General features: G+C 40.8%; 1 long non-coding RNA gene across 2 annotated transcripts in view; it reads left to right on the top strand.

The window, feature by feature from the left end:
• Positions 1-131: 131 nt before the first annotated feature.
• Positions 132-23,788, top strand: part of LOC110574277 — a 28,061-nt gene continuing 4,404 nt past the window's right edge. The window contains exons 1-2 of one of the 2 annotated variants that reach the window (XR_002479957.1): positions 132-254; positions 480-700. This is a non-coding gene — a long non-coding RNA (uncharacterized LOC110574277). The remainder of the gene's footprint in view (positions 255-479; positions 701-23,788) is intronic. The other variant, XR_002479958.2, reaches the window with a different exon arrangement.

The following is a 23,788-nucleotide window of genomic DNA, read 5'->3' on the forward strand; positions in this document are numbered from 1 at the left end:
GACGGCGGCGGCGGCCGCGGCGGCGGCGGCGGCGGCGGCAGCCGCGGCGGCGGCGGCAAGTGCACGGGGCCCGCCCGCCCCGCTCCGCAGGGGCAGAGGGGGAGGGGAACGAAGCTGCCCGCCGCCATTTTGCTTGTGGGCTGCCGCCCGCCGTTGCCTCTTCCACAGAGGCTTGAAGATAACCAACTGGAGGCAGAGAGGTGGGCAGAATCTCCGTCTTTTTCACAACAGATGCATTCAACAATTCACAGAAGGTTTGGGGAAGTTTCGGTATTTGGTGGGATTGGTTCTTTACCCCTTTTCCCTGAGCAGCCCTCAAGTGTGGATATCGGCGAGCTTGGGCACGCCACTACTGGGTGGAAGGATAAGGACTGTAGGCCCAAGGGACAACCGCCCCGTCCCCTCACCCTCCTAAAGCCATGCCCTTTCTCCCACTCCCCAAACAACCTCAGTCTCAGTCTTCCCCTCCCCCTCCCCAGTCTGGCCTCCAGCGCTGGGTGAACTCGGTTTGGGTGTCACTCGACGCCCACTAGGGGCTGAGGAGGCTCCAGTGCGCAGACTCCGGGCACCGGATAAAAGCGGAGCTGGAGCGTCCAGCGCCGTCTCGATGGAGGAGCGAGAAACGGAAGAGGTCGGGGGGAGAAGCAGCAGGAAAAGTACAGCCACCGTCAGCGCCGCTTTCCTGCCACCGTGTATCGGGGTAAAAAGCTGCTGTTGCCGTCGGTGCAGTTGCCGTCGCTGCCTCCTACTTCTTTTGGCCCCGGGGAAGGATTTCCCCGCCGGCGGGACAATATGCGGGGTGGGGAGCGGGAATTCCTTTATGTGGCGGTGATTAAACGAGGGAGGGACTGAGAGACGGCTATCGCGAAGAAAAAAGGGGGAGGTCAAAGAATAAAACAAGGGTTTCCCCACTAAAATAACACGGTGATCCCGATTCTTGTTTTCGGGGTCTTTCCCCCGAAATGGCGGTTTCCGTCTTCTCGCTCTACAGAAACCCGGAGCGCTTGGTAAGCCGAGTGGGGAGAGGCAGAGGCGGTCCGTGCAGCCAATCAGTGCCTGGTGTGTTCCGTCGGGCGCGTCGTGATTGGCCAGCGATGACCTCATGCTGCAGCAGCGGGTGGGGCCAGAGCCGTCGGGGGAGGCTGTTGCAAAGGCAGAGAGGGAGAAGTGACGATGGTGATCGTTGCTGCCGCGGCTGATATGGAACCCAAGCAGTGGCGAAGAGAATCTCAAGGCTCTTCCCTGAGTATTTTCTCCTGTCCCTGCGCGAGGTGAGGGCCCCGGCTCGGCCTCTGCGAAACTTTGGGGCGCTGGCGCGGACGAGGAGACACACTTCCTCCCGTGACTTTTGTAACTGCGTCAGGGCAAGATGGCGCTGGGTCTCCTTGGGGCGCGGGGGGAGAGGCACGTCCACCGCCGCCGCAGCGCATGTGACCGGGCTGCATTCCTGTGGGGTTTGGCTCCGACCCAGGCTGGGGCGGGGGAGGGGAAAGGGCTTGGGCGGAGGAGACTGTGGTGCGGTCGGCGTTGGCGGCCTGAAGAGGAAGAGATGACTGTTTGAGAGCGCTTCCCCTCCCCCAGATAGCTTACAGCTGCGGCTCCCGGGGGAAAGCCCCTGGAGGGACACTCACGGGGTGTGACGGCTGTTGGTGGAAGAGAAGGTTCGGTGCCCTATTTTCTTATCTACCTTTCTCCTTGCAAAGTGCTTACGTAAGGTGGCAGGTTCCTAATGTGGGAGTCGCAATCAACTGTGAGTCCCTGAGGGCCACTGGATGGAGTAAAAAGCAGAGACTAGCTAGGCCACAACGTCAAGAAGTATCCGTTATTTTCTGAGAAAACGTAAAGTTTCTCAGATTCCAGTAGAAAAATATTTCCTAAATTTGGAAGCAAGTGTAAAAGGTGTAAATAACACCCAGGAACACTTAAAATTTCCTAAAAGTTACCATCTGAATTTTGAGGACCCTTTTCAGGTTTTCTGTTCCTTTCCTCTGTACTTCTCATATCTTCCCTATCTGTATATTCTACAGGAATGTGTAAACTTAGTGGATATGGTTTTCTTTTTAAATTTAGGCGTGATTAGTAATAAGAATAAAAGCTGCTAGTGCTGTAATCTATATGAAGTAAGGGTGTTTTCAATACTTTTGTCTTTCTGTCGCCCTCTTAACTATGGTTTTTAAAAATAAAAAATGAAATCACTTTCGGTAAATGTTACTAAGATTCCTGCACCATTATGAAGCCTACCTCTTTAAATTACTTCTGTAGAAGTATGACTTTTAATTTTCGAAACCTTGTTAGTTGACGGTCTTTAGTTGGAAAGTTTTTAAGTAGCCTATATTGGTAGATTCTGTAATAAATACTAGTTTTGTTTTTTATTATTCCCACTTAGCCAAACACGCATAGTAGCCATTAACTAGTGAAAATTCAAAAGGCTTCTCGCTTTGGGTGGTGTTGAGAGCCGGGAGTTACACACAACAAAGACATTTGCACGGAAACATGGCTTGCTTTTTGACAGAACGCACCTCGTGCTAGGAGGAAACGTTTGCTGGACCTGAAAAGATGGGTTTAACTCAGGTCAAGGTTATGTTACTTCCTTTAGTGTTAGTTGTAGACTTGGTAGTTTGAAAACAAGATTTTTTATTCATTTGTTTATACTTAAACCCTTGCTAGTTTTTGTGGCTTTCTTTTTCAGTGAAGTAACAATACGAACTGAAAAGCCTGTAACTAAAGTGTAAATAAGTAGTACAAAGAGTTTAGAGTTCAGAGTTTTTTTTGTGTTGGTGCATTGTGATTAGAGAATGGGCATCTTTAACCTCGAGGATTTGTTTGTCACGTATAAGTTGTGTCTCCCTTAACTGTCATAGCAACTTTTATTTTGGCTCAGGAAAAAGGGACCAAATATGAAGTCACGTTTTTAAGGTAATTTTCATAGTCTTCCTAGCTTCACTCTGCCTTGATAAGGAAGAGAGGCCATTTTTCAAGCTAGTAGAAACATCCTTGTTTTTGTCTTTTTGGTCAGCATGTCCACGTTATTCCTAATTGCCAAATCTTGAGCAGCTCTAGTTTTTCTTTTGCCACATTCCTGTGGCGTTTTAAATACTTGGAATTATTTCTTTGACTACCTTCTTGCGTTATATGTTCTCTCTGGGCAGTTTCATCTGTGCCTATGACTCCAGTAAAGCCTCAATTTTTATCTCATCTGTTAATGCAATGTTAAGTATACAAGGGGGCCCACAGGCTTTCTAAACTCCCGTAAAAAATACTGAGCTTGGTACTAGATTCCAGAGAACTTTGTTCAACCATTCCCTCAGAAAATTTTTGCTTCTCATGCTCTTTCATTATTTGAGTAAACCATACCACCCCCAGCCTTCCTATATTTTTTATTCAAATCATCTTCTCTGGTATAATTGGAAGTTTTATAATCGGCTTCAGGCGGCAGACATCCCCTAATGGATAAAATACATAGGTAGAGCTGTTTCATAGTTTGTGTCTTTGTCCACACCACCCGAAGTACTTCTTCCCACTCCTGGGTAACTTGAGACTTTGCCTCCTGAAACTTCCAAATTCTTGCTCCCAAGTCCTAGGATCCATTCTTTACATAATGACCCAGCCCAATGCCTGGTTGGCATTCAGGTGTACAAGTTTTTTTTGTGTGTGTGTGTTTAGGGGATAACACTCTACTAATAAACTGCAGTGCAAACTGTAAAACATAGCTTTCACACTTTTTCAAAAACACATTTGACCCACCAGGGTTTGATGAGTAAATGAAGTAGATTAGGAGGCTCACAGGCCAGGTTTCCTCCCCTTTGACTTACATAAGAGAGGAGACAGGGGACTGCTGATGGGATACTTCTGCTTCCAGAAAAATGGGAAGGGAAAAACTGGCCTTATTTTTCAACATCGTATTTTTCAAATCTAGAGCACATTTTAACCTACAAACTTCAGTATATAAACACCAATGATTATTTGGGTTTATAATTCCTTGATGTGTTTGGGGCTTATCAAAGTACTTAGTACTGCTTGCTCTGATACTAGAGGACCCAATTTTTTGTGCCCTTGAGTTTAGTTTTTGTCATTTTTCTTTCTGTAATTTATAAGTGTCCATGTGCCAGCCTCTGGTACCTACATGTGTTCTATGTATCATGAGATTGGAATTCCAATAATAGGGCTGATTAAAATTGCATGTTAAATGAAGCTCCTCAATAAGAATTTTTTTTTTTTTAAGACTTTATTTATTTGAGAGAGCGAGAATGAGAGTACATGAGAGGGGGGAGGGTTAGAGGGAGAAACAGGCTCCTCGCTGAGCACGGAGCCCGATGCGGACTCGATCCAGGGACTCCAGGATCATGACCTGAGCCGAAGGCAGTCGCTTAACCAACTGAGCCACCCAGGCGCCCCTCCTCAATAAGAATTCTAAGGGTCAGATTTGAGCTTTATAAACATTGGTGACCCTTTTGTCTGCTGTTAAAGCTTTTGGGGTATTTTTGAATAGTGATTGTCTATGTTTTGAAGCTCAAGTTCAAAGTAAGAAAATATTCGAAATTATATGGGACTTCACTGGATTTTATTTTTATGTGGAATTTTCCTCTGCCCCACCCGACTTTAGTGTTGTCTACGTATAGAATGAAAAGATTTATGTCTGAGAATTGAACTTAAACCATTAAATATACCTTAAAATGTTATGGTTAAACATACCACCTGATTAGTTTAACTTCCTGAAAAATGAATTTAATGCTATCTCGTTCTTCCTGGGCAAGGTGTTATTTATGTTAACACTAAACCTGAAATTCATATTTGGAAAGATCCTCAAAAATTTCCAAGTTTGTGGATACCTTGAATCAACTTGATTCTTAAGAAAAAGATAGGTTTATTCCTGAGTATTCAAAAAACATTTTGAAAGTTAACTGCCTTCTGCTATTCAAAAAGATCAGGCCTAGGGGTGCCTGGGTGGCTTAGTTGGTTGAGCGTCATTGAGTAGTAGGGCTTCTTGGGTTCGGCTCAGGTCATGATCTCAGGGTCGTGGGATCAAGCCGCCCCTCCCCCTGTACGAGAGCGCACTCACGCACTCGCTATCTCTTTCTCTCTCAATCAGTCTTTAAAAAAGAAAAGGGGGGTGCCTGGGTGGCTCAGTCTGTTAAGCGTCTGCCTTTGGCTGGGGTCTCTCAGATAAATAAAATCTTAAAAAAAAAAAAAAAAGATCAGGCCTGTAGTCTCCCTGTTAACTGTTCAAGTTGGAAACATCTTTAAGTACGGAGTTTGGTTTGGAAAATAGAGAAACTAATAGTATTCTTCCACCTGAATGAAGCAAATAGAAAGCTAGCAAAAGCTTACAGAGCCCACCGTACTGTTCTCTGGAATGATTTAACAGTAGATGTAGAAAATGGGCTCTTTAGGGGCGCCTGGGTGGCTCAGTCGTTAAGCGTCTGCCTTCGGCCCAGGTCATGATCCCGGGGTCCTGGGATCGAGTCCCGCATCGGGCTCCCTGCTCCGCGGGAAGCCTGCTTCTCCCTCTCCCACTCCCCCTGCTTGTATTCCCTCTCTCACTGTGTCTCTCTGTCAAATAAATAAGATCTTTAAAAAAAAAAGAAAGAAAGAAAGAAAATGGGCTCTTTAATATTCATTGTGAATTGTAAACTTTAATATCAAATGTAAAAATGGAGCCAATGAAGAAGAGCTGAGAAATTTATTGGGGGTCCTTTCTTTGCTCCTAGTGAGTGGTAATTTACAGAATAAAATTTCTGAATGTATCTAGTTTCCCTACTCTGCTTGTCCTATTTAGAGCGTGTGATTGTGTTTTGTCTTAAAAGTATTTTATGGCCTTTTCCATTCGGTGCCTCTGTTTGCCATAAGCATTGAAGTATGCAGAGTTTATCTTGTATTTGTATTATAAAAGAAAATTGGATTTGGGGTTTTTTTTCGTTCCTTTGTTGTAAGTACACCACAGAACAGCAGTATGGTCAGCCTTGTCTTTTTGAGGTACAGAATATACCTTCACTGAACAACTATCTCTTAAACAGTACTCTTCCTATTAAACTGGTCGTCGACCTAGAGTAAGTGATATTTCATACAACTAAAATTTAAATCGAGTTAAATTATATAGAAATTTATTCTAAGATTATGTCACTTTAATATTTCTTATCTTCAAAAGTATTTCTAAGAGTGCCCCTCCCAAAGTATATTGATATTTGTGTCTCAAATTTAAAACTATAATCTGGTTTTCCCCTCTGATTGCTTTGTTCCTGGGACAGATTGGAACTCCAGCTCTAATTTGAATAAAATAATTGGCATTCCTACCGTATTTAAGATGCACAAAACATAATTCCCAGCCCTTACATTTTCAGTTAGGTTGGCAAGATAAACTACTTGGTGATTAGAACGTCTGAAGCATTTATGTCTGTTTAAATGTTTACTTGCTAGTTTCTCCCAACTTTTATTTCTACGTTTTTAAATTTAGCTCAGTTTTAATGCCATTTCCATTTCTTTTTGTATAGGTTGGTTTGTTGCTAACTGTTAACCTCAAAGAAAGGAAAGATCACTGCTTAATAAGTGAGGATATAACAGATGGAATTAAGGATTTAGGAATAACAAGAGTTTTTGTTTTAAATTAGTAAGGTAAGTTGTACTGGGTCACTTACACTAGTTCAGCGAGAGTAAAGAGAAAGTCATAATTTAAGCACTCAAAATCTTTAACTGCTAGTGAATCCCCTCGCTCCCAAAAAGGATTCATTTAATTTTTAAAGGATTCTTTAATCATCCATTTGATGTAACATCTTATCCTTTTTTTTTTCATTTGAAAATATAGTTTAAGGAAATTTGTTTTTTTTAATTTTATTATGTTAATCACCATACATTACATCATTAGTTTTTGATGTAGTGTTCCATGATTCATTGTTTGCATATAACACCCAGTGCTCCATTCAGTATGTGCCCTCTTTAATACCCATCACCAGACTAACCTATCCTCCCAACCCCCTGCCCTCTAGAACCCTCAGTTTGTTTCTCAGAGTCCATAGTCTCTATCGTTCGTCTCCCCCTCCGATTCCCCCCCTTCATTCTTCCCCCCCTCCTTTTTTTTTTTTTTTTTAACATGTATTATTTGTTTCAGAGGTACAGCTCTGCAATTCAACAGTCTGACACAATTCATAGCACTCACCATAGTACATACCCTCCCCAATGTCACCCAGCCACCCCATCCCTCCCACCCCCCACCACTCCAGCAACCCTGTTTGTTTCCTGAGATTAAGAATTCCTCATATCAGTGAGGTCATATGATACATGTCTTTCTCTGATTGACTTATTTCGCTCAGCATAATACCCTCCACTTCCATCCACGTCGTTGCAAATGGCAAGATTTCATCCCTTTTGATGGCTGCATAATATTCCATTGTACATATGTATATCACATCTTCTTTATCCATTCATCTGTCGATGGACATCTTGGCTCTTTCCATAGTTGGACTATTGTGGACATTGCTGCTATAAACATCGGGCTGCACATACCCCTTCGGATCCCTACATTTGTGTCTTTGGGGTAAATACCCAGTAGTGCAATTCCTGGGTCGTATGGTAGCTCTATTTTCAACTTTTTGAGGAACCTCCATACTGTTCTTCAGAGTGGCTGCACCAGCTTGCATTCCCACCAACAGTGTAGGAGGATTCCCCTTTCTCTGCATCCCTGCCAACAGCTGTCGTTTCCTGACTTGTTAATTTTAGCCATTCTGACTGGTGTGAGGTGGTATCTCATTGAGGTTTTGATTTGGATTTCCCTGATGCCGAGCAATGTTTAGCATCATCTTATCCTTTTTTACTCCGATTTGCCCTTTAACTTGCCATAAAGTGAGAGCATGGGAATAAAGAGAGTAGCCACAGAATATCTTGCACAGATGTGGTCAGACAAGTTGTGTTTAGGACAGAGGAGAGGTTGCGTATACTACCATATTATTGTTATGTGAACTTGAGAATAATGACTTTTTGCTGCCTTTTCAGGTTTCAGCTACAGAATGTGGGAGGGAAATGCCATTTCTTGCATATCTAAAGTTTTTGGGGTGTCTGCTGGCTCAGTTGGAAAGCATGTGACTCTTGATCTTGGGGTTGTTGAGTTTGAGCCCTGCATTGGGTGGAGATTACTTAAATAAACTTAAAAAATAAGTTTTCTTCAGGAAGGAGTGGCTTACCTTACCATAGCCTTGCTTCATGAAAAATCTGAATACTAGGGTTAAGACTGAACTGGAGGTTAAAAAAAAAAAAGACTGAACTGGAGGAATAGGTTCCCTCTTTATCTAAAAACATTAAAGTTTATCAGAAAGACAATGGGAACCAGCCATTGGTCATAACGTGTATGTGAAGTCGTCTCAAAGAGGGAAATGACTGGCATAAAGTCTCAGAATAGGGCCTGGGACTCAGCTATTGCCAACTAATTCCAAATTGAAAACTAGACCATTAGTAAAAAGTATCATGTAACTAGGTTTATCAGTTTCATTCCTAATTTTATCTCACTTTTAGGTGGGATTAGGGTTAGAAAAAGTATTTGGTTTAAAAGTATTTTTTTTTTCTTCCTAGTTGGACGTAAAAAGCGGGAATGAGAAAGCAAGTATGAGCAAGTCTGATGACTTTTCCTTTCCTGTTCATGCTCACCTGTTACAATCTGTGTGTTTTTTGTTTAGGTTTTTGTTTTTGTTGTTTTTTTTTTTTTTTAAGATTTTTAAGTAGTCTCCACACCCAGCATGGGGCTAGAACTCACAACCCCAAGATCAAGAGTCGCATGCTCCCCAGAGCCAGCCAGGTGCCTCTACAACCTACATGTTCTTGATTGACTTGCTTCATCTGTTTCCTCATTTGTAAATTGTTTAATTACCGGCAAATGTGTAGCTTAGTGCCTGACAGCATTAGATGGTAATTGATAGCCACTAATAATAAACATGGATTTAAGAGATTTCTGGCATTTTAACTTTTATGCTGAGAATCCATGTAGCACAGGCAACCTGTGTCTACCTGTATAACAAAAGCCAGAACTGGTAATTTTGCTCCTGCATCAGGAAGTACATCTTGACACCTGCTTTCCTTATTAAAATTCTAAGACTCAAAAGAATGTATTAGGATGCTTCAAATTTCAGGTTAGTATTTTTGTTCATGTTTGTACATCTTAAATTCATTATGCCAAGTGCATTTTTTACGGCTTTAGGACAACATGTACACATTTGGCCATCAGCAGAAATCCTTACAATCATTGTTGTAACAGATAAATGCTACCCTTGTATGACCAAGAGGTTATTGTTAAACATTACATTATCTGGCCATATAAAACTACTGCTGTAAGAAAGTTATGATTGTGATTTGAAAATAGTCTTATATAAACAGTTCTCATAATTCCCAGGTAACGTTCATGTTCTCACCATTTTACAGTGTATATTTCAGAAGAATTTATCCATTTATAGATCTGGGAGTACACCCATTAGAAAGCAGAAACAACTTATTGTATGCGTACCCACTTAAATTAGGACATTGAGAAGGAAAAACACTGTCATCATTGGCATTTTTCTTTAACTATATAAATACATAACGTATAAATTCTGTACATGACAACTTTTTTTGGAATTAATATTTCCTGCCTGGGCAAATTTCTATATTACAACTTTTTTTTTTTCCATAAGAGGGAGGTGGGGGAGAGGGAGTGAGACAATCTTTTTTTTTTAATTAATTTATTTTTTTAAAGATTTTTTATTTATTTGACAGAGACACAGCTAGAGAGGGAACACAAGCAGGGGGAGTGGGAGAGGGAGAAGCAGGCTTCCTGCTGAGCAGGGAGCCCGATTCGGGGCTCGATCCCAGGACCCTGAGATCATGACCTGAGCCGAAGGCAGACGCTTAACAACTGAGCCACCCAGGTGCCCCTTTTTTAATTTATTTATTTTAGAACACACACGCACGTTGGAGCAGCAGTGGAGGGCAGGGAGAGGGACAAGCAGACTCCCCACTGCATGGGGAGCCTGGCACTGGGCTCGATCTCATGACCCCAGCTGAAACAAAGACTTGGGCACTCAATAGACTGAGCCACCCAGGCACCACCTCCATATTATACATTTTGATCCAACCATGAGCTATAGTAAACTTTTAATAAAGTTTAAAAATGCCCATCTTCTATGCATGGTTTTATCAAGCCTTACTGGTACTTGACAGGATAGTTTTTCTACTTCACAAAAGAAGTCTGCCCCAAATATAACACCTGTGTGAAACTAAAACAAGTTTCAGTAAGATTTTTCTTCTTTTTATTTTTTTTAAAGATATGCCTAAGCCCTTGTTTCATGTGAGATGTCACCAAATATGGTTTCCTGGGTGAGCTAAATATTCTTATTATAGCCAATATCTTTTTTTCTGAAGGTTCTTGGCTCCAACAGTTAAACATTTCAAAAAGCAAAGTTTGACTTAACAGTGATTTTATATCAAGTGTCTGGTTTGTGTGTATATTTATATTGTGTGTTCAAAACGCTGGGGGGTGGAATGCAGCTATATTAGATACCTATTCCTATTTTTTTTTTAATTTTTTGAAAAAGATTTTATTTATTTATTTGACAGAGAGAGAGGGAACACAAGCGGGGGAGTGGGAGAGGCAGACTTCCTGCTGAGCAGGGAGCCGGATGTGGGGCTCGATCCCAGGACCCTGGGACCATGACCTGAGCCAAAGGCAGACGCTTAACGACTGAGTCACCCAGGCGCCCCTCTCTCCTTATTTTTTAAATGTTGACATATAATTAAAGGTCAGAGCTAACTAAGAATGAATACCATTTATACTTAATGTATGTCAGCTGAACTTGCATTATTTTTTTATGGTGTATCTTACAGCAATTAGTTTTTTGGTTTTGGGGGGGGCGCGAATGGGCAGAGAGAGGGGCAGAGGGAGAGAGAGAACCTTAAGCAGGCTCCATGCCCAGTTCGGAGCCTGACACAGGGCTCTGTCTCAGGACCCTGAGATCATGACCTGAGCCGAAATTAAGAGTCTGACGCTTAGGGGCGCCTGGGTGGCTCAGTTGTTAAGCGTCTGCCTTCGGCTCAGGTCATGATCCCAGGGCCCTGGGATTGAGCCCCACATCGGGTTCCCTGCTCCAGGGGAAGCCTGCTTCTCCTTCTCCCACTCCCCCTACTTGTGTTGCCTCTCTCACTGTGTCTCTCTCTGTCAAATAAATAAATAAAATCTTAAAAAAAAAAAAAAGTGTCTGACGCTTAACTGAGTGAGCCATCCAGGCGCCCCAGCAATTAGTTTCTAGTGATAGAAGAGATGGATTTTTGATTTAGCCCTCTTTACAAATGAGGAAATTAGTATCCATCAAGATAACTTAGATTTCAGTACTTTATAGGGACACAGGGACAAACAGACTCCCTGCTGAGGCAGGGTGCCTGACACTGTGCTCTATCTCAGGATCATGACCGGAGCAGAAATGCACTTAACCGACTGAGCCACCCAGGTGCCTCAGTTCATTTTTATTTTCAATACTTTTTATATCCTGTGTCTTGATCTCTCCTGGGTAATCATTAACATAAAGTAGCTAATTTTTGGTTCCTATTTTTACTGCCCTCTTCCATTTTTCTCTACTCCTCTACAGACTTCTCTCTTGATCAACAGCTATACCATTTCTGTAGTTAATGTAACAGTGTATACTCTTCTGTAAATACATGTATATCAGAGTCCTCTAAATTGTTATCCCTGCTCAGTCAGTGGAGTGGAACATATGCCCCTTGATCTTGAGGGTTGTAAGTTTGGGCCCCACATTGAGTGTAGAGTTTACTTAAAAATAAAATTAAAAAAAAATAAATTTGTTATCCTTGCCTCTGGAGGCAAGAATGAGTTTTATTTATTTATCGCTGACCCACCAAAGTTTGGTATTAGAAAAGTGCTCAGCCTCTGTGAAGATGACCAGAAGTTAGCATAGTTAAATTGAGAGGGAAACCAAGACTCAAACTTTCCTTGTATTAAACTACAAAGTAAACTGATCTCTTAAGTTGCATTTATGTAGATTACTTCCTAGTTGTATATTTATATTTGTGTGTAGATTACTTCCTAGTTGTATATTTATATTTGTGTGTGTATCACCCCTAGTTGATAGCTTTACGTCCAAATAGCTTTTTCAGAATCTAAAAACAAAACACTGAAAGTACTAGAGTGAGGTTTATGTTGTAAAAATCAAATGCTCATAAGACCTTAATAGCTATGACATACAATTATTTCTGTGTATCTCTGCCTTTTTACTATCAGCCAAATGGGAAAATTATGTTCAAGGGTAAACTCTAAGAGTAGTTTAATTGGAGGCATAGATCAAAGTGTGTAGTTTAAGGTTAAACTCTTCAAGCTCATGGTTAAGTGGTCCATACAGGTACTTGGTAAAATGAGTTATTTGTGGAAGAGAAGCAGATGCTTGGTTTTCTATGCATAAACTGCCCCCCCAATCCTTGCTATCATGCATTCCCCCAAAATTAAATACCTAGGTTATATTTTCCATTTCTAAAACAGTCAAACAAGTCCTATGTTCCCTGGAATTAATTTTACATTGGTAAATAAACTGAAACGGTTTTTCCATGCCATGCATTTTTATGAAATAACTAATTTGTGTGAAAATTTTAAAATATTCTAAATATGAATTAGCAAAGTAAAATGAAGGAACAAGATTACAAAAATCAAGTCATGGGGCAATGCTTGAGGAGATGGGGAGAAGACAGTTAAGCATTATGCATGAAGTTTTCATTTAATATTCTGGAAAGAGAGTTCTCAGTGAAAAGTATAGCTTTGCAACTGTCATAAAATTTGGTATTTTAGAACTTAATAATTAAAGCCAAACCAGTGAACTTTTTTTTTTTTTTTTAAACTTTGGGCTCTATTATAACGTTCATATGAAGGTAAGTGTAGGGTATTGGCTCTTTGGAGAGAGGAGTAGGAAGAGGTTTGACATCACAGGCCATGTGGACTTAAAGCTATGGCTTTTTGTACGCCTGAAATTAACATAACCCTGTATGTTAATTGTATTTGAACTTAAAAATAAAAATTTTGAAAAAGCTATGAATTTGAAAGTATTTTTCAGTATTTAGAGTCTGATTATTCATGCTCTTTATAGTCACTCAGTCTCACTGGCAGACCTTACTTTTCTTGCTCATTCTGCTGTTACTGTGCATCAAGGAGGCATTGTGTACCAGAAGGCTTTGAGCTACTTGGGGAAAAGGTGCTTATAAGAACAGGATAATTATTGGGACACCTGGGTGGCTCAGTCGGTTAAGTATCTGCCTTTGGCTCAGGTCATGATCCCAGGGTCCTGGGATCGAGTCCCCCATCAGGCTCCCTGCTCAATAGGGAGTCTGCTTCTCCTGCTCTCCTTCCGCTCCCCCCTGCTTGTGCTCTCTCTCTCTCTGACAAATAAAAATTTTTTTTAAAGAACAGGGTAATTATTAATCATAATAAACAGTCTTTGTCAAGGTGTGTGGGTAATTCCCTTGTGTATTAGTAGCTGTCAGTGACTAGCTAGCTTCCCAACAAGCAGGTTAGATTTGTTCCTTCTAAATCAGGGACCTCACAGTCTAGGTCTTGTGTCTCACAGGAGCCTTGATAGCATAGAATAGTTAAGATGGGAAAGGCTCACATTCCTGTTCGAACAATACAGAGCTGCTGTTTGAGAACAGGATAACTTCAAGGGTTTAGGACAAATCAAATAACATGAGTGTTCATGTAGATCTCTAGGATATGAATCAACAAAGCAATTAAACTCTTGTGTGGGTTTTTTGGGGTTTTTTGATAGAATGTATCAGATTTGGTATATATGAGAGACAAACTAAAGAGTTGGCAGGTTTTAGAGCTATTCAAATCCATTGGTTTCCAGACTTTGGGATTTCTTGAATGAATCAAATGATAATATGGATAATAAACATAGTTGCCAGTTTTAGTTCTTCAAATAGTGACAGTGTATGCAACATTTGGTTCTAAAATAGTTACTAACAGCAAACAAGGACATATGGGTTTGTTTTTTGTTTTGTTTTGTTTTGTTTGAAGATTTTGAGAGAGTGAGTGCGAGTGAGCATGAACGGGGTTGGGGGGGCAGGGCACGGAGGGGCAGGCAGACTCTTCCCTGCTATGTGGGGTCCTGGGATCAGGCCCTGAGACCACTACCTGAGCTGAAGTTAGATGCTTAACCAACTGAGCCACCCAGGTGACTCGGACTTTTGTATGTGGTTTTAAAGATTAAATTGTCATTTTGAAAAACTTGTCACATTGTTCTTCTCATTTTGCTGTGGAATAATGAAAAATTGTCCAGAATTCATTTGGGGCTATTATTTGGGAATCATTCATGTATCTCAACTCCTGTTTTAGTCTTAGAAGTAAACAAATATGTATATTATATATAATATATATATTTCCAACAGTCTAATTAGGGTAAGTCCATGAATAACAGCCATTAAAATTATTTGCAAAGAATCATTTCAAAGTATTACTACAAAGAAATGCTAACAAAAATAGAGTTAAAATTTTGTGGGACTTTTGCATAAGTGTTATCATAGAAATGGGTAAAGAGGGACACCTGGGTAGCTCAGTCGATTAAGCCTCCGACTCTGATTTTGGCTCGGGTCACAATCTCAGGATCGTGAGATCAAGCCCCAGGTTGGGCTCTGCTGTGGGTGTGGAGCCTGCTTAAGAATCTGCCTCTGCCCCTGCCCCTGCCCCGCCCCCTCTTAAAAATAAATAAACTTAAAAAAAAAAAAAAAGATGAGTAAAGTAGTGGAATGGTTTCACTGGGTCTTTTTGTATTATAGGCTTACAGATGGATTTTCTGCAACAGTCATGTATTACCAGAAAGTGTTTTTTTCCCCAAAGTTATTCAAGTTTGTAATGATATCAGAAAATGCTTGTACATTAACTAAAAAACGGGATACAAACTAAAACCAGTATGGTCTCAGCTTGTCAGAAACCACCCTCAGTCCTTTAACAGCACGTGTCCATTATGTCCCTAGTAATGTCCATTTTAACCTTTTTATTTCTTGGTCTGCCTGCTTTTCATCATGCCTACTACTACTTCAGGCCTGGCATAGAGTAGTTAGTCGCCCTGAATATTTGCCAAATAAATGAAGTATTATATATAACCGTGTAGTGGCCTCCGTGCTTACCCTGGCTATAATCTTAACCTTTCAAATTCATCGGTATCCTTCAAAGTGATTTTACTAAAATGTGAATCTGATCTTACTAGAAACGCTTTAATGGAAGAGTCCTTGTGCCTTAGGATGGCGAACAAGGCCCTGTGATCTAGCTCTGCCTATTTTCCAAAGATTCAGTTGCACCTTCTTTCGCTTCCACACCCATATTTCTACTGCTCTCATTTCCCCAAACCTACTTTGTTCTCTCGGTCCTTCTTTTTATGTGATCATCTCTTCATGAAGTACTTTGTCCCTCTCTCCCCCTTGTGAATGCATCCTTCAGTTCAAGTGTTTTTCCTCTGTGAAGCTTTCTCTGGTGTTTTTCCAAACAGTCCATTGTTCTTTATAATTCCATGTACCTTTTATCCAGCTCTTACTGGATTTATCCTGCACTTACTGTTAAGTATTTAGAATCCCCTCACCCTGTTAGAATGCGAGCTCCAGAAAGACAGTGTTTCACTTTGTCTGCCTGAGATAAATACATAGTGCTTGCATTAATACCTAGGACATAGTAAATGCTCACGTAAATGTTTGGCTTAATTAGGTCTCTTCCTCTTTGGTATAAATATAAATCTGCAAAGCAGCTCCTGAACTTCGATTGTGAAGAGAAGGAAAGAAGATAGAGATGAATTTTTGTAGTTAAAAAGTTAGACCTAAAATTGCTAATGATTTGTCCTAAAGGGCAAAGCCATTCTTATTCTTAAAAAATAATAATAATAATAATTGGACATCTATTCCTCTTAGGTGCAATAACAGGTGCAATTATCTTGAAAGATGAACAATCCTAGGTCAAACGTCCTGGTGCTACTATCCACTGCAGGCAGGTAAAAGCCTCTCAAAACAGTGTTGTATTGGGCAAATTGGAAATTCCCCTCCATCCTCTAGTGTTTGGTTATAAATTCTTATTTGTCACGTTTAACCTACCTTCACAATGTGTAGAAAAAGACAACTATAGAGGTACTTTAACTTAATTAGAGGAGATAACTTTCCCAATAGCTAACTTTTCTTAACAGTTCAACAATCCCCTATTAACAGGATGAAAGTTCAGGGCTAGATTCTGGCATCTTATTTATTTATTTATTTTATTTTCTGTCAGAGAGAGAGCAGCAGGCAGAGGGAGACACAGGTTCCCCGCTGAGCAAGGAGCCCGATGCAGGACTTGATCCCAGGATCCTGGGATCATGACCTGAGCTGAAGGCAGACGCTTAACCAACTGAGCCACCCAGGCGTCCCCCCAAAAAATCCATTTTTTATTTATTTTTTTATTTTTTTAAAGATTTTATTTATTTATTTGAGAGAGAGACACAGCGAGAGAGGGAACGCAAGCAGGGGGAGTGGGAGAGGGAGAAGCACACTTCTTGCTGAGCAGGGAGCCTGATGTGGAGCTCGATCCCAGGATCCTGGGACTGTGACTTGAGCCGAAGGCAGACACCCAACGACTGAGCCACCCAGGCACCCCAAAATCCACTTTTTAAAGTCAGTTACCCTGCTATGGGAATGTAAAAATGTTGCAAGTTGGTGGTTCTCAAGCCAGTTGGATCACTGTAATTATCTGGGAAGCTTATTAAACTATACATTCCTGGGCTCCACACCCAAACTTCCCCAGAACAGGATGTTAGGTGTCATCACTCATAATTTTCTTAGGGTGTAGCAATTCCTGAAGAACCATATGCTGAACTACTTAGTGTGACCCAGGAATGCATTTTTGACAAACCCAGGTACTTTTCATGCAGATGTCTATTTTTTCTTTTTTGTAAGATTTGGGAGAGAGCGTGAGTGAGAGAGAGAGAGTGCACAAACCAGGGGGAGAGGCAGAGGGAGAAGCAGGCTCCCCGCTGAGCGGGGAGCCCGATGTGGGGCTCGATGCCAGGATCCTAAGATCATGACCTGAGCTGAAGGCAGATGCTTAACAGACTGAGCCACCCAGGTGCCCCAAGATGTCTATTTAATAAACACTTAGGTATGTGAAATGAAGTGTTTCACTAAAAGGTCTATACAGGGGCGCCCGGGTGGCTCAGTCATTAAGCGCCTACCTTCGGCTCAGGTCATGATCCCTGGGTCCTGGGATTGAGCCCCTCGTTGGGCTCCCTGCTCATCGGGAAGCCTGCTTCTCCCTCTCCCACTCCCCCTGCTTGTGCTCCCTCTCTCACGGTCTCTGTCAAATAAATAAAAATCTTTAAAAAAAAAATAAAAGGTCTATACAAGCCTACAGTACAAAGAATTTTTTTCAGTTCTTTTTTTGGGAGGTGTTGCTATAATATTAGACCTCTCCTACCTAAGAAGCTTGGAAGTACTGTTACCATGAACCATTTCTTAAATTTCTTCTTAGTAACTTCATCAGAATAGCAACATAAATTGTTTTCAAAGAAATTCAGAATATTCTGATGGACTGAACTTTTTTTCTCTAGTAGATAAAAGCCAAATATTGTTAGCTTGGAAATCAGTCTTGTGTGCCTTTTAGCTGTTTAGATGATGAGGTATTTGGCTACTCTGAGAGTTACGGTTACTCTCTGATATCCTCGCTTCATTGAATTTATTTGACATTCAGAGCATTGTCTGAAAGAGCACTGACTTAAGAGCAGAAGTCACTTACTAGTTTGGGGCACTTGGGTATTTTTTTCAAGTTAAAGGGTTGGGGTTCTTCAAATTGGAAACCAGAGTAGTCCACATCATTAGCTATGGGATTTTTTTTTAATGTGAAAGGCAAATATAACAACTGCATTTAAGAGTGAATGAGTAAGATAAGGAATTGTGTAAGAAGAAAAGATACTCTTTTAAGGACTGGATTTTAACTCACCCTGCCTAATAAAGTCATGGCTGAAAGGATAAATGAGGTGTGGAATTTAGTCTTTCCAACATTCCATTGTGTTAATCATTCTTCCTATTCAGAGGCAGCGAGGAGTAATTTGAGTGGCTGCAGTCATAAATAATGTGCTATATAAGTACCCAAGGGCAGAGGTAAGAATGGAGTTATGGTTATCAAAGAGAAGAAGTTGGCCTTCATTTTTTGTTTATCATTTGATGGTTTCTGTTGCTCCTAGAGTCATCTTAAGGTATCACTATTCCTAAAGCCAGAGTTTACATAAGTGCCAAATACATGAACAAGAAAATACCCTACTAAAATTCCTCTCAAACACTATTTTTTTAAGACTTTAAGTAATCTCTGCACCCAATATGGGGCTTGAACTCACAACCCCAAGATCAAGAGTTGCACACTCCACCGACTGAGCCAGCCAGGCACCCCTCAAACACTGTATATCTTAAAAGACCAGGTATATCTGTGGGCTGTCACAGTGGTCTTGCTCCATTCAGCATAAGCTTAACAAGTATTAATGGAGACTGATAAAATTTAGGATTAACCTAAAATCCTCTAAGGTATCCAGTGTTAACTAATTCCTCTCCCTCTTTATGCAAGCATTAGTTTGCCTAAAAAGTGATTGACTTCTGTTCAAATAGCCAGAGTGATTTTGGGGCAGTTCATTGCATCTTTGGACAGCTCTTTTTTCTTTTGGGCCTGTAGAACTGTAAATACAATATCCTAAATTCTGTTCCACAAAAACATGAGTAAAATGAGGAATTGGGTAGGTAAGTGGCAAACAACACAGGTTATTAGGACATGTAGCTCACTCCATAAGTAAACAAGAAACTATTTGAGAAACTTAACCTTACTAGGGTTTTGTTTTGTTTTTTTACTAGTGTTATTTTCAAATCTATGAGAATATTTTCATAAAATAACTCTAGCTTTCATTATGTTAGCTATTAGAATTACAGTGGCAAGTTTTAGGAGCTATGTGATATAAACCTCTAACACTGAAATTATACATATAAGTATATCATTGTAGCATTGTTTCAATAAACTTAAATCTTACTTTCAGTATATTTTTTTAAAGATTCTATTTACTTATTTGTCAGAGCACAAGCCAGGGGAGTGGCAGGCAGAGGAAGAAGCAGGCTCCCCGCTGAGCAAGGAGCCTGATGAGGAGCTCTATCCCAGGACTCTGGGACCGTGACCTGAGCCAAAGGCAGATACTTAACCTACTGAGCCACCTAGGAGTCCACTTTCAGTGATTTCTTACTTTAATCATTGAGTTTCTCTTCCCCCAGGGTATAGCAGGCATCTTTTTAATACTTGCTGTATTAATTGGCCAGACAGAAGCACACAGTGATAGGTGAGATGCCAAAAAGTATTATGGTGAAGACCAAATTGAATTAAATACCTAGCCAGAACTTTTTAAGTTACCGTGATCATACGTGCACACAACTGAGATTTACCCTTTTTCTCCCAGTAAGGACTAGGAGAGAAATGGACAAACTATAGGAAGCACAGCCTGGGAGTTAAAGTTCTTTAAAAAGTTATTGAAGGGTTCAGGGGGGCCCTGTGTGACTGATACTGTGACCTGAAAAGCCTAGAATACTTCCTGGGTGGCCTTATACCCGCCCCCCCAAAAGTAGATTCCTGGACTAGAGCAGTTAAAGGAAATACGTAAGACTTCTAAAAACAAATAATGCTGAAGTGGCAACTAGTTTACCAGAGAGCCTGCTATTCATCAAGGGATCAGTCAGTGCATAGAAAAGAGGGAAGCCAGCTTAGCCAGGAGGTCAGAATACAAATATTGTTAAGAACTGGCTAATGAATAGGCAAATAATTATATGTATCATGTCACAGACAGTAGATGGAGTAATATGCCACCATTAAAATGAATTTATAATAACATGTAAAATTTGTGGCATATTTAAACTATTAGGATAGGGCTTTAATACCCTATTACATTAGAGACACACAGGAAGAAAAAGTAAAGATACATCACCGCAGCAAGCAAATATAAATGTATTTTAACTTTGATTTAGTGCATACTTCTCTAGTAGTTTTACTTAATCTCACTCTGGCCTACTGAGCGTTAAGTAGTTGGTTACATAGCCGCATTCTCTGAAGAGAAATGGAAACTGCTAGGTTAAGTGTGAACCAAGGCCTGTATCATGCTCAGTAGTCAAAAAGAATAAACTGATGGGATAAATGACATTAATAAATGTAAGGAGATTTGCCTCCTTGCTGGAAAAACTTAACCTTCAAAAGATGGCACTATTACATTAAAGTTTTACTGCAGTGGAATCACATTACTATAAGTGCTTTTTTATTACTCGAGAGACTACTAGTAGGTTAATCGGACATAATAAACATTGTCAAGATTTTCTTTTAAGATGATGGACTCTTCAGTGAGGTGTAAGCATTTTATAAAGCAGTTATCAAAGCTGTGTTGGACTTAAATTTGGTCATCCATGCATGTACATCCTAAATGTAGCTGCCCTCCTTGGGCAGCCTTTGACTCATGCCAAAATTTAAAACAGGGCTGTGTTTTCCTTAATCACTTTCCCCAAAAAGAATTTACTTTGTGAGGCATAAATAAGTAATGTTTATTTTATTCATGATTTCACAAGATAGACTGGGAGTTTAAATTGCAAAATACCCTATTTTGCTCACAAAATCCCATGCAGGTTTTTTTTTGTGAAACACATGAGCACTATCCTCTTAAATTCTAAAGTGCACTGTACAGTTTTGTTTCTCACTTTCAGCTGCCTGTTCTTTCTAAAAGTTTCCTCCTTTAAGTCCATCTTACGCAGAACAGTTTAGCAGTTGTGGGCACTATACAACCTTAGCAAGTACATTGTTGTTTAGGATGTAGCAAATACAATCAGATTTTATGTGCTGCTGTGTAGCACTTATCCTTAATTCAAAGTCTCACTCAAGAACCCTGTAGTTGCATGTCACAGAGGGACACCACTATAGAGGAGACACGGTGTGTGTCTGAGATGTCAGGGAATTTCTCACTGGGTTAAGCCAGTGAATTTTGCCAGGTATTTGGCAGGGTGTGACCGTAGTACAACTAGGCTTTTTTACATTTTGATTAAAATCCTGGGCCTGTAAAGGCTCAGTTTGCTAACAGCAGCCCATTCCCTCAACCTGGGCCCTTAGCATTAACAAAGGTAGTAAATAATTGTAAATTTTAATCATAAATAGGTGGAGAACTTGGAATACATTTTATCTGAGCCTGAATATCTTAAAGTCTTTGTGAAACAGGTTTTTCTACAGAAAGGCCACAGTTTCCATGTAGCACATTTCTTTTGGCTGTGTTCCTTTATAATATAGAACTTAAAGAATTTCAAAACATTTGCATTTTTGCATAGATTATTCAGTTTTCTGTCTACTTCTGTAGATAATTTCCATCTGATTCTACAACATCTGCATGTTGCCAGGATAACCTTAGGATCAACCACAGAAATAATTCAAAACAAGCATGATGTATTTGCCTCTAGGCCAGTAGTTTTTTGTTTTTGTTTTTTTAAAACAATTTTTTTTCTTAAAGATTTTATTTATTTGAGAGAGAGAGAGCACATGAGAGGGGGGAGGGTCAGAAGGAGAAGCAGACTCCCTGCTGAGCAGGAAGCCCGATGCGGGACTCGATCCTGAGACTCCAGGATCATGACCTGAGCCGAAGGCAGTCGCTTAACCAACTGAGCCACCCAGGCGCCCTGTTTTTGTTTTTTAAGATTTTATTTATGTGACAGAGCACAAGCAGGGGGAGTGGCAGGCAGAGGAAATGCAGCCTTCCCCCTGAGCAGGGATTCAGATGCGGGGCTCCATCCCAGGACCCTGGGATCATGACCTGAGCCAAAGACAGACGCTTAACCGACTGAGCCACTCAGGCGTCCCCAGATGGGGGACGGTTAAGCAGTTGGTTAAGCGTGTGCCTTCAGCTCAGGTCATGATCCCAGCGTCCTGGAATCTAGTCCCACCTTAGGCTCCTTGCTCCGCGGGGAGCCTGCTTCTCCCTCTGCCTGCTGCTCCCCCTGCTTGTGCACGTGAGATCTGTCTCTTTGACAAATAAAATCTTTAAAAAAAAAAATGGATCCTGGGTCATCCTGCATCAGAATTACCTGGTGCCTGTTTAGAGTTCAAATTCTTGACAAACCTACCAAGTCAATCAGATCATTTCTACATTTTGAAAAGACAACTATAATAAAAAATGTTCCCTTTTTGAGATCTTGAAACTGCAGTGAAGAGACTGTTCTCTTTGAAAGTTATCTGTTAATGAGGAGCAATACCATAATATTAATGGGATGTTATGAAACATAGATGAGTATTTTAACAAGCTTTTAGGAATGCCAAAAAAATAGGGCACTGCATAAACAGTTGCAAAGAGTAGTGTATTGGAGCAGTCATGGATTTGGGGGGGGGAGCTTTTAATTTACAGTGCAATGCTACAGGGAAAGAAGGGGGAGAAAATGCTAGCTATTGAGCTGCACACAGAAGAATTGCATCATATCCAAGATTTGATGGATAGTCCCTCTCTGTATTCCTGTTGAACAGGAAAACTAGTCATTAAAAGTAACGACATAAAGATACTTAATTGTAGGAGGTGACTCCTCAAAGGGGATTGGCTGAGCGAAATGAGTTAAAATATAAGGATTAACAATCATCAAGACAGTGTTTATGTTGAAGGAAGTTATGTGCATAGTAAGCTCAACATAAACGGATACTGCAATCCAAAAGATCATTTGTTGCTAGGCTTAAAAAATGTTTTCAACAAGTTAACGTTAGTTATCTTGTGAACCCAACCGTAACTGAGAAAATAGTCAAAGGTAATCCAGGAACAAAAACCAGGTTCTTTGTACATTAAAGAATAAAGCTTTAAACACCCCCCACGTGTGGATTAAGACAGTGGCTGATTAGAATCCTTTTTCTGGTGGTTTTGTGGAACCAAATTACTTGCACTGAAGAACCACCATCTGTTTCCCAGTAGAGAAAGGAAATTAGGGAAAGGCAACATGACCACCCTGGTTTCTGGAGTAGTCCTTCTTTGAAGTACCTTTTCCCAAAACACTCTTAACTGGCCAAAACCGTAAGCTTCATTTGTTTTCAAGATCCCAGAAGATAAACTTAAATGACCTTTACAGTTTTCTGTCTACCTCTGTAGATAATTTCCATCTGATTCTGCAAAATCTACAAGTTGCCAGGATAACCTTGGGGATCAACCACAGAAATAATTCGAAGCAAGCATGATGTATTTGCCTCTAGGCCAGTGGTTTTTTTGTTAACATTAGTTTCAGAGAGGTTTCTCTTGCCCCCAACTACACAGATTCTTAGTTTTGTGCCAGGGGCCTTAAAGCTTATGAATCCCTTCTCAGGATGTTTTACATGTGTATTACATACTGCACACACATCCCCATCTACAGACATCTAGTTAGGCATCTTAGGCCGGGTATTAAAATTCTGAGAGAAAACTCCGTTAATGAGGACTGTAGCTAATGGTATTTGAGCACCCTGTTCAGGTTCGGGTACTTTGTGTTACTTTAGCTTCTGGCTGGAGTGACCCCTTCTCTCAACCGAGAAACTAGCACACTTAAAAGCGGCTAAGGTGAGAAGCCAATGAGGAATTTTACTTCGATAAGAAACACTAAAAAAACAAAAAACCGCGCTTCCAACATCCTGACCCGCCAAGAGGGAAGGGGTTCCATAACCCAGTTTTGACCTTTTGTGGAAATAGCCTCTGGCGCTGCGCACAATATATAACTGGCTCACCGTGCCTATGGACGCACGGAAGATCCCCTTTAGGGACCCACCACCCACTTT

Source organism: Neomonachus schauinslandi, chromosome 12, assembly GCF_002201575.2.
Source record: "Neomonachus schauinslandi chromosome 12, ASM220157v2, whole genome shotgun sequence".
NCBI lineage: Eukaryota > Metazoa > Chordata > Mammalia > Carnivora > Phocidae > Neomonachus > Neomonachus schauinslandi.